Below are 12,565 nucleotides of genomic sequence, written 5' to 3'. Positions count from 1 at the left end.
TTATGAGCTAACTATAAAATCTATAGTACTATAAATAAGAAATCCATGCATTTCTTTTAAAGAATAAATAGAACTTCAACTATAATTGTTTCCTCCTGTACTTCAGTGGATATCTTGAAGACTCTGTTGAGGAAAGAAGGGGTTGTTGCTGTTATTATTATTATTATTGGTATTATTATTATTATTATTGGTGGTGGTGGTGGTGATGGTGGTATCATTTCTTTGTTTTCCAGGAATCTTGTATAAAACTCCAAAACTTAGCAAATAATCAAATGATTTAATTTACACTACAGCTATAGCACCTGCTGTGAGCCAGCTACTTGCTGGGATGTGGTGGTGACAAGACATGGCCCTGCCATTCTCTTCAGGGAGCCAACAGACTGGTGGGACTGGCACACCGACCAGCCTTACATAGCAGCTGAGACAAATGCTATGAAGAATGTTCTGTCCAGAGCTACAGAACCATGAGACACTAAGAGGTTAATTTAGTCTGCAGGGTCAGAGGTCTCAGCACATGGTGCTTCAGGTGGGATCCAAGGATGACCGGAGCTGACATGAAGGGAGAAAAGAGTACAGGAGGCCAAGGACCTACACATGCTGAAGTCCTGGGGCTGGCGAGAGGATAGTAAACACCAGGACTCAGAGACCAATAAAACTAAAAAATGAGCCAACCCTAGAGGAACCTGAGTCTCCTCTCCAGTTCTACTCTCCTCCCATCTAGCCCACTCCTGACCTCCAACCTCTGGAGGACTGGCTCAGCCCTACCCTAACTCTAGCCTCAAGGACAAGCCTAGCCCGTAAGCTCTCAGGCACCCCCAAACTTCCTGCTCCATCTTTTCTGAGAAGTCCAGAATCCCAAAAGATTCCTAAACGCTATGCAGGTTGCCATAGGTACCACCAACCAAAGGCTCCTGGCCGTTTAATGACGTATTAACTATTTTACATATTCCAGCAGCAGTCTCTCTGACTGGCCTACAGTTATAAATAAATAAATAAATAAATAGACGCTATATTCACAAAATTAAGGACTCACTCAAAATAAATTCAAAAGCAAGCGCACGCAGCCCACAAGGACTGCACCCTGCAATCAAGGGCATCTTTCCTAAGGGTTCCTTGCGAGAGCCACCTGTGGAATGCAGAACCACAGGCCACAAACTCCTCTGCTCGAGCTGAGAAAGGGAAAATTATTCACAATGAGCCTTCAGGTGAGCACTTAAATAGCCCAGAACTTTAATAATTAAAGATAACGCCAAGAACGTGGACTGTCATGCAGGCTGGCTGGCAGCCGTGGGGCCTCCCACAACAGCTGTCTTGACAAGGCGCATATCTTCTATCAGTGCGCAGGGATGACTAATATTTCCCAGTTCCCAAGAGGCCTCGCCCCCTCACACCTGCCAGTGCTGGCTCACTTATGCACCATGTACCACAAAGCAAACAGAAAATGGTCTGAGAAGGCCTTCGATACCTTGGTCAGGGTTTGTGGGCCTGGTAATCTGATTTTCAGCAGTCACCACCAAACCCTGCGGAAGCCTGAGGCTCTCCCGGCTTCCTCCAGCTTCTGTAATTTCAATCCCTGTTGGGATTTTGCTTTCTCCGGAGCCTCTGTTCTCTTTGTTCGGCTTAAAAACAGTTCCTACTCTGGCCTTAGCTTCTCTACCCAGATCTCTACTGACCAGGCCACTGGAGCAGTGATTTAGATCTCCCAGCTCCAGTTCCAGTCCTACCTACCTCATCCTCTACCTTCAAGATCCTGCCAGTCCCCTGTCACAGTCTGCCATGCTCACTGTCTAGGAAGCAAGGCCAAGAGCAGGAGAACCCAGTATCTGTGCTGCACTGGCCTTAGAAAGACTCCCTAGTAACAAGACATCAGGGAAATGTCCCCATGTCCCACCCTACTTGCTAAAACAAACTGTGAGCCTTGGCCAATACATCCTGTGCTCACAGGAGACAGTCACCCAACCCTGGCATTGCCCTGACTAAAGACAATCCAAGGAGAGAAGGGTAACCTGCAAATGATTTTGTATGTTCATATATCAGAGAAGGAAACTGCTCATGTGCACAGCTACCAAGTAGCACACAGACTCTAAGCAATAGGAGACACTTTGGAATCTACAGTGCATGCCCTTTCACATTGGAAAACCAAGCTCAAAGGTCAGCCCTCCAGGCTTCCGTGAATAATCAATGCACAGGGTACTATATAAATGAGTAATGAGGTAGGACCACAGGCCTCATCCGGCTGGATCAGCGCCGGGGTAGCGGGAGCACAGGGTTGCCTGACACCCGCCAGCTACCCACGACCCCCGCCGCAGGATTTTGGGACTGCTGGTGAGTGGAACACAGCTTCTGCTCCAATCCAATTGCGCGGGACCTGAGACTGCATTAGTTAGGGAAGCAGAAACCGGCCTGAGTAGGGCCACAGGCCTCATCCGGCCAGATCAGCGCCGGGGTAGCGGGAGCGCAGGGTTGCCTGACACCCGCCAGCTACCCACGACCCCCGCCGCAGGATTTTGGGACTGCTGGTGAGTGGAACACAGCTTCTGCTCCAATCCAATTGCGCGGGACCTGAGACTGCATTAGTTAGGGAAGCAGAAACCGGCCTGAGTAGGGCCACAGGCCTCATCCGGCCGGATCAGCGCCGGGGTAGCGGGAGCGCAGGGTTGCCTGACACCCGCCAGCTACCCACGACCCCCGCCGCAGGATTTTGGGACTGCTGGTGAGTGGAACACAGCTTCTGTTCCAGTCCAATCACGCGGGACCTGAGACTGCTCTGGTTGGGGAGAGAGAAATCCGGCCTACATAGGGCCACAACCCTCTTCCGGTCAGAAAAGCACCGGGGCAGCTGGGGCGCAGGGTCGGCTGACACTCACCAGCTACCCACAACACCCACCACAGGATCTTAAGACTTCTGGAGAGTGGAACACAGCTTCTGCTCCAATCCAATTGCACGCGGGACCAGAGACTGCATTAGTTAGGGAAGCAGAAAAACGGCCTGTGTAGGACCACAGGCCTCTTCCGGCTGGACCAGCACCGGGGTACCGTCAGCTACCCACGACCCCCGCCGCAGGATTTAGAGATGCTGGTGAGTGGAAAACAGCTTCTGCTCCAATCTTTAAACAGTGACAACGATAACAACTAACCCCAGAGATTACCAGATGGCGAAAGGTAAACGTAATAATCTTACTAACAGAAACCAAGACCACTCACCATCATCAGAACCCAGCACCCCCACTTCGCCCAGTCCAGGGCACCCCAACACACCGGAAAAGCTAGACACGGATTTAAAAGCATATCTCCTGATGATGATAGAGAACTTCAAGAAGGACTTTAATAACACACTTAAAGAAATGCAGGAGAACACTGCTAAACAGGCAGAAGACAATAAAGAGAAAGCACAAAAATCCCTTAAAGAATTGCAGGAGAACACTGCTAAAGAGTTACAAATCCTTAAAGAAAAACACGATAACATAATCAAACAGGTAGAAGTCCTTACAGAAAAACAGGAAAACACATCCAAACAGATGATGGAAATGAACAAAACCATACTAGACCTAAAAAGGGAAGTAGACACAATAAAGAAAACCCAAAATGAGGCAACACTGGAGATAGAAACCCTAGGAAAGAAATCTGGAACCATAGATACGAGCATCAGCAACAGAATACAAGAGATGGAAGAGAGAATCTCAGGTGCAGAAGATTCCATAGAGAACATCGGCACAACAATCAAGGAAAATGTAAAATGCAAAAAGATCCTAACTCAAAACATCCAAGAAATACAGGACGCAATGAGAAGACCAAACCTACGGATAATAGGAGTGGATGAGAATGAAGATTTTCAACTCAAAGGACCAGCAAACATCTTCAACAAAATTATAGAAGAAAACTTCCCAAATCTAAAGAAAGAGATGCCCATGAACATACAAGAAGCCTACAGAACTCCAAATAGACTGGACCAGAAAAGAAATACCTCCCGACACATAATAATCAGAGCAACAAATGCTCTAAATAAAGATAGAATACTAAAAGCAGTAAGAGAAAAAGGCCAAGTAACATATAAAGGCAAGCCTATCAGAATTACACCAGATTTTTCACCAGAGACTATGAAAGCCAGAAGATCCTGGACGGATGTTATACAGACACTAAAAGAACACAAATTCCAGCCCAGGCTACTATACCCAGCCAAACTCTCAATTAACATAGATGGAGAAACCAAAGTATTCCATGACAAAACCAAATTCACACATTATCTCTCCACGAATCCAGCCCTTCAAAGGATAATAACAGAAAAAAACCAATACAAGGACAGGAACCACGCCCTAGAAACAACAAGAAGGTAATCCCTCAACAAACCTAAAAGAAGACAGCCACAAGAACAGAATGCCAACTTTAACAACAAAAATAACAGGAAACAACAATTACTTTTCCTTAATATCTCTTAATATCAATGGACTCAACTCCCCGATAAAAAGACATAGACTAACAAACTGGCTACACAAACAAGACCCAACATTTTGCTGCTTACAGGAAACTCATCTCAGAGAAAAGGATAGACACTACCTCAGAATGAAAGGCTGGAAAACAATTTTCCAAGCAAATGGCATGAAGAAACAAGCTGGAGTAGCCATTCTAATATCTGATAAGATTGACTTCCAACCCAAAGTCATTAAAAAAGACAGGGAGGGACACTTCATACTCATCAAAGGTAAAATCCTCCAAGAGGAACTATCAATCCTGAATATCTATGCTCCAAATACAAAGGCAGCCACATTCATTAAAGAAACTTTAGTAAAGCTCAAAGCACACATTGCACCTCATACAATAATAGTGGGAGACTTCAACACACCACTTTCACCAATGGACAGATCATGGAAACAGAAACTAAACAGGGACACAGTGAAACTAAGAGAAATTATGAATCAAATGGATCTGGCAGATATCTACAGAACATTCTATCCTAAAACAAAAGGATATACCTTCTTCTCAGCACCTCATGGTACCTTCTCCAAAATTGACCACATAATTGGTCACAAAGCAGGCCTCAACAGATATAAAAATATTGAAATTGTCCCATGCATCCTATCAGATCACCATGGACTAAGGCTGATCTTCAATAACAAAATAAATAATAGAAAGCCAACCTTCACGTGGAAACTGAACAACACTCTTCTCAATGATACCTTGGTCAAGGAAGGAATAAAGAAAGAAATTAAGGACTTTTTAGAGTTCAATGAAAATGAAGCCACAACATACCCAAACTTATGGGATGCAATGAAAGCATTTCTAAGAGGAAAACTCATAGCTCTGAGTGCCTCCAAAAGGAAACTAGAGAGAGCACACATTAGCAGCTTGACAACACACCTAAAAGCACTAGAACAAAAGGAAGCAAATTCACCCAAGAGGAGTAGACGGCAGGAAATAATCAAACTCAGGGGTGAAATCAACCAAGTGGAAACAAGAAAAACTATTCAAAGAATCAACCAATCAAGGAGCTGGTTCTTTGAGAAAATCAACAAGATAGATAAACCCTTAGCCAGACTCACTAGAGGGCACAGGGAAAGCATCCTAATTAACAAAATCAGAAATGAAAAAGGAGACATAACAACAGATCCTGAAGACATCCAAAACACCATCAGATCCTTCTACCAAAGGCTATACTCAACAAAACTGGAGAACCTGGATGAAATGGAGAAGTTCATAGACAGATACCAGGTACCAAAGTTGAATCAAGATCAGGTTAATGATCTAAACAGCCCTATATCCCCCAAAGAAATAGAAGCAGTCATTAATAGTCTCCCAACTAAAAAAAGCCCAGGACCAGATGGGTTTAGTGCAGAGTTCTATCAGACCTTCAAAGAAGATCTAATCCCAGTTCTTCACAAACTATTCCACAAAATAGAAACAGAAGGTACTCTACCCAACTCATTCTATGAAGCCACAATTACTCTGATACCTAAACCACAAAAAGACCCAACAAAGATAGAAAACTTCAGACCAATATCCCTTATGAATATTGATGCAAAAATCCTCAATAAAGTTCTTGCTAACCGAATCCAAGAACACATCAAAACAATCATCCATCCTGACCAAGTAGGTTTCATCCCAGGGATGCAGGGATGGTTCAATATACGGAAATCCATCAACGTAATCCAGTATATAAACAAACTCAAAGACAAAAACCACATGGTCATCTCCTTAGATGTGGAAAAAGCATTTGACAAGATCCAACACCCATTCATGATAAAAGTCTTGGAAAGATCAGGAATTCAAGGCCCATACCTAAACATGATAAAAGCAATCTACAGCAAACCAGTAGCCAACATCAAAGTAAATGGTGAGAAGCTTGAAGCAATCCCTCTAAAATCAGGGACTAGACAAGGCTGTCCACTTTCTCCATACCTATTCAACATTGTACTTGAAGTCCTAGCCAGAGCAATTCGACAACAAAAGGAGATCAAAGGGATACAAATTGGAAAAGATGAAGTCAAAATATCACTTTTTGCAGATGATATGATAGTATATATAAGTGACCCTAAAAATTCCACCAGAGAACTCCTAAGCCTGATAAACAGCTTCGGTGAAGTAGCTGGATATAAAATTAACTCAAACAAATCAATGGCCTTTCTCTACACAAAGAATAAACAGGCTGAGAAAGAAATTAGGGAAACAACACCCTTCTCAATAGTCACAAATAATATAAAATATCTTGGCGTGACTCTAACTAAGGAAGTGAAAGATCTGTATAATAAAAACTTCAAGTCTCTGAAGAAAGAAATTATAGAAGATCTCAGAAGATGGAAAGATCTCCCATGCTCATGGATTGGCAGGATCAACATTGTAAAAATGGCTATCTTGCCAAAAGCAATCTACAGACTCAATGCAATCCCCATCAAAATTCCAAATCAATTCTTCAACGAATTAGAAAGTGCAATCTGCAAATTCATCTGGAATAACAAAAAACCTAGGATAGCAAAAACTCTTCTCAAGGATAAAAGAACCTCTGGTGGAATCACCATGCCGGACCTAAAGCTCTACTACAGAGCAATTGTGATAAAAACTGCATGGTACTGGTATAGTGACAGACAAATAGACCAATGGAATAGAATTGAAGACCCAGAAATGAACCCACACACCTATGGTCACTTGATCTTCGACAAGGGAGCTAAAAACATCCAGTGGAAGAAAGACAGCATTTTCAACAAATGGTGCTGGCACAACTGGTTGTTAACATGTAGAAGAATGCGAATCGATCCATTCCTATCTCCTTGTACTAAGGTCAAGTCTAAGTGGATCAAGGAACTTTACATAAAACCAGAGACACTGAAACTTATAGAGGAGAAAGTGGGGAAAAGCCTTGAAGATATGGGCACAGGGGAAAAATTCCTGAATAGAACAGTAATGGCTTGTGCTGTAAGATCGAGAATTGACAAGTGGGACCTCATGAAACTACAAAGCTTCTGCAAGGCTAAAGACACCATCAATAAGACAAAAAAACCACCAACAGATTGGGAAAGGATCTTCACCTATCCTAAATCAGATAAGGGACTAATATCCAATATATATAAAGAACTCAAGAAGGTGGACTCCAGAAAGTCAAATAACCCCATTAAAAAATGGGGCTCAGAACTGAACAAAGAATTCTCACCTGAGGAATACCGAATGGCAGAGAAGCACCTGAAAAAATGTTCAACATCCTTAATCATCAGGGAAATGCAAATCAAAACAACCCTGAGATTCCACCTCACACCAGTCAGAATGGCTAAGATCAAAAATTCAGGTGACAGCAGATGCTGGCGAGGATGTGGAGAAAGAGGAACACTCCTCCATTGTTGGTGGGATTGCAAGCTTGTACAACCACTCTGGAAATCAGTCTGGCGGTTCCTCAGAAAATTGGACATAGTACTACCGGAGGATCCAGCAATACCTCTCCTGGGCATATATCCAGAAGATGTCCCAACCGGTAAAAAGGACACATGCTCCACTATGTTCATAGCAGCCCTATTTATAATAGCCAGAAGCTGGAAAGAACCCAGATGTCCCTCAACAGAGGAATGGATACAGAAATTATGGTACATTTACACAATGGAGTACTACTCAGCTATTAAAAAGAATGAATTTATGAAATTCATAGCCAAATGGATGGACCTGGAGGGCATCATCTTGAGTGAAGTAACACAATCACAAAAGAACTCACACAATATGTATTCACTGATAAGTGGATATTAGCCCAAAACTTAGGATACCCAAGATATAAGATACAATTTGATAAACGCATGAAACTCAAGAAGAATGAAGACCAAAGTGTGGACAATGTGCACCTTCTTAGAATTGGGAACAAAACACCCAGGGAAGGAGTTACAGAGACAAAGTTCGTAGCTGTGATGAAAGGATGGACCATTTAGAGACTGCTGTATCCAGGGATCCGTCCCATAATCAGCTTCTAAACGCTGACACCATTGCATACACTAGCAAGATTTTGCTGAAAGGACTCTTGTGAGACGATGCCGGGGCCTAGCAAACACAGGAGTGGATGTTCACAGTCAGCTATTGGATGTATCACAGGGCTCCCAATGGAGAAGCTAGAGAAAGTACCCAAGGAGCTAAAGGGATCTGCAACCCTATTGTTGGAACAACATGATGTACTAACCAGAACCCTGGAGCTCTTGTCTCTAGCTGCATATGTATCGAAAGATGGCCTAGTCGGCCATCAATGGAAAGAGAGGCCCATTGGACTTGCAAACTTTATATGCCCCAATATAGGGGAATGCCAGGGCCAAAAGAATGGGAATGGGTGGGTAGGGAAGTGGGGGGCGCTATGGGGGACTTTTGGGATAGTATTGGAAATGTAATTGAGGAAAATATGTAATAAAAATAAAAAAAAATAAAAAAAATAAATAAATAAATGAGTAATGAGTGTTCATGCTGACTGGTGAGCAGAAGGGCAATTGCAGGATCTACTTGACACCAATTCCTATTGTAGCCACCGTATATAAGGCACAACACCCTCCTCCCCCACCCAGACAGAGCATCAAGGCAAAAATGGGACAGTAAGGCAAATGACTGACAGAGTCAGTTACAGGTCAAGCTTTAAGCACCCAATGCTCTCGAGTACCAGCATTCAAGCAACCTGCACTCACTCCTTCCTGATCTTGAGAATTCAGGCTGTTTGGAAGTCTCCTCACAGGAAGTCAGTGCTGGGTCGGCCATTTATAGACATGTGCCTCACATGCATCAGTAGACTTGTTTGCCCTGTGCTCCCAACTTGGGTGAGACATGACGCCACATCCCTCACCTATGTCTGAAGTGCCCGCCTTGCCTGAGTGGTCCACTCCTACTTCATCAGAGCAAATATACCCATCCTACCTCAATACCAGAAACACACTGCTGACTGCCTGCCTGTCAGGGGAGACCAGGCCCTTTTCTCTCCTTTAACAACATTTAATTAATGAATGGACTAGAGTGGCGTTGAGGTACGAAGCCAGGACTCTGAACGTGCTAAATAACTGATCTACATACATCTTTAACCATGTTAGATGTTGTGCGTGTATGTGATATTTTCGTAGCCCAAACTGCCCTCAAACTGCAGTCCAGTTCTGGGGTTATTATTGTGCACTGCCCACCTAAGCTAAAGCTCCATATAAAAGCAGGGCTCTACCTGCCTGCCATTCCTGAGACCAGAATCAGAACTTTCTCTTCATTCAAGAAAATGAGGCGTCCGTAGCTAGAGCAGTGTGTTACTTTAGATAGGCCTACTGGCAAGTTGGGGCAACAGTGGGAATGACATCACCAAGACCTGAAACCCTGAAGAACAGATCAAGCCCCAACTGCTACCTGACCCAACTTCTGTCCCTTCTGTCACCTGAACTCCTCTGGTGCACACTTCCGTTCTAGCATGTGATGTGACCCCACTTCTCCCCGAGGACAGAGATGGTAGGAGGACTCTGTGAGGATAAGACGGGGCAAATCGGGAAGAATGAGACAGAAAAAAGATCCAGGGTTTGAGTGATCAGCCTGGGGAGACAAACTGCGAACACACTGGCATTTTCACACGACCAAAGCAGTCCCTGGCTTTGAAATCATCACTTCTGCCCTGCTCCGGGCACCCGGTGGGTCAAGGAACACAGCTTCACCTGGCAATATTCTTTTTCTAGTCTCCAGTCTTCTATTTGAAGATGCCTCATGGGCTCTGTAACTTCTGCCCTTGTTTCATTCTCTGTAACAGTGGTTACGGGGATGGAGGATGGCACTCCACAGGGAGAATGCTTGCCTAGGATACAGGAAACACCACATAAACCAAACAGGATGGCACACCTGCAATCCCAGACCTTGGAGGTAAAGACAACGGATCAGGACATTCGAAGCTGGCCTGGGCTATGTGAGACTCTGATTCAACAATAATGACTGTGACCTGTATCTACTGAGACAGCTGTGTCCAGGTCCTAACACTTGCATGATTGGATCATCTTCCCCTTCTCCTCCTCCTTCTCTTCTTCCTCCTCTTCTTCCTCTCCTCCTCCTCTTCCTCCTCCTCCTCGAAGTCCTATTTTTTCACAACTGAGGCACTGAGTTGCTCTAGAGCTCAGGCAGGATCTGAATCAAGTAGCGTGGGAAGAGAGGCCAGACTCCTAGTCTCTCTCCAGCCCTACATCACTCAAGAGAGCAACACTCAGCAAGAAGAGACCCACCTCAGTCCATCCAACATCCTAACCTTCAGCAAACAACCCTCTGTACCTCTGCCTTCTCCACCTACAAAGCAAAGCTAGTCACAGACGTCCAGTGTAGAAACTAGAGTCTTAGGTCTGCCATCCAGTCTGCCTGAAAGAACGGTCTGAAATGAAGCAAGAGCTCTGGACCTGTGCTAGCCACACAACGGTCACCAAGCACAGAGAGTCACTCAGCGTTCAACTGTGGCACACGTGGATGAAAGACTCAAGTTATGTTGGTAGTCCATTTAAATGAATTTACACAGTCACAAGCAGCTAGCGGCTACCATGTTGGACAACTGAGCTCTAGCCTCTGATGCCAGGAGAACGGGTGCCATTTTCCTTTTACCATGATATTCATGGCACCCAGTATATCCTCTGGTGCTTAAAACTATCCACTGAGCAAATCAAAAGCAAAACTCTCTCCAGATATTTTTTAACAGTACTTCATCTCCCTTATCGGTATTGATTCTCCAGCAGTGCTGTCAGTGGGAGGAGAGCCTTGCCTGAGAAGGTGCCCCAGGTCTCCCAAAGCAATCTGTCAGGGAGCCACCCACACCATGAAAGGTCCTCAGTGGAGCCCATTAATCCCTGAAAGTTCCATTCAGCAGTTCTGGCACACAGTTCATAGGCTTAAGAAAGCCAAAGCAAGCTCTGAAAAAGCCCCTAAGTATCTTTAAAAACCTATCTATGTATAATCTATATGTAATTCACTGTCATAGTTAAGATGAAATTTGTTATACTTACAGTATAACAAAATGAGGCTTATTGAACAAGTTCATGACCACAACCCAGCAGGAGGAAAACGATCCTCAAGGGCTAGGGCTGCCATCCTGAACCTTACAGTTCTCTCCACTGACCTCATTATCAACACATCTGAACTTCTCAGCGGCATGAGTGGCCAGGAAATGTGCAATAGGACCCAACATGTAAACCGTTCCTTTGAGAAAACTGCAGACTCTGGCAGACTTACATTATCACGGTCTTTCAAGTTTTCCTCGGTGGAAAAAAAAATCAACATTTGCTCTAATCCACTTATGTGCCAAGGACTGTGGTAGATGCCAAAGACAGGATTATACTTTCCTACATGGTGGCCACAGTCTAGAAAAAGGTAAGATATATGAAGGAGACACTGAGTTAAGCTTTAGAGAAAAACATGGAGCCAACTTTATACCACAACAGATTAACATGGAAAACACCACATGGCCACCTGAGCAGTAACCTCTAGAAGGGTCCGAATACCATGCTATCTTGGTTTAGGATTCTATTGCTGCTACAGAACACCATGACCACAAAGCAAGCTGGGGAAGTAGAGGGTTATTCAGCTCACACTACATCAACAAAGAAAGTCAGGACAGGAGCTCAAGCAGGGCAGAAACCTAGGGGCAGGAACTGATGCAGAGGCCATGGAGGAGTACTGTTGACTGGCTTGCTCCTCATGACTTGCTCAGCCTGCTTTCTTATAGAACCCAGGACCATCAGCCCAGGGACAGACCCACCACTCCAATCACCAATCAAGAAAATGCTCTAGAGGCTTGCCCACAGCCTGATCTTATAAAGGCATTTCTTAATTGCTCTTGGATGACTTTGGCATGTATCAGGTTGGCATAAAACTATGATGCTTTGCACACAACAGCTCCTCAGTACATAGAGCTAAACCAACACCTGACCAAGTGGGTTACCAGACTTCTCAAGATAGCCCATATGGTCACTTACGGGGCAAAACTCAGCTCTGGGCCTCGCCATTCATGATCCCAGCAGTCCAAAATGATGTTTCGTTCTACTTAGCTTAGGAAAAGGCAGAATCTGCCGCCCGTGCTTATGTCTATTTCAAAATAAACCAAGATTTTTGTAAAATTGCATCTTTA

General features: G+C 44.3%; 1 protein-coding gene across 3 annotated transcripts in view; it reads right to left on the bottom strand.

The window, feature by feature from the left end:
- Sorbs1 (sorbin and SH3 domain containing 1) overlaps positions 1 to 12,565 on the bottom strand; it is a 226,687-nt gene that overhangs the window by 203,921 nt on the left and 10,201 nt on the right. The window lies entirely within an intron of this gene.

This window comes from Mus caroli, unplaced genomic scaffold (assembly GCF_978045245.1).
Source record: "Mus caroli unplaced genomic scaffold, Mus_caroli_1 scaffold_20, whole genome shotgun sequence".
Classification (NCBI taxonomy): domain Eukaryota; kingdom Metazoa; phylum Chordata; class Mammalia; order Rodentia; family Muridae; genus Mus; species Mus caroli.
Note: the sequence above shows the minus strand (reverse complement) of the source record. Positions and strands in the feature narration are given on the sequence as shown.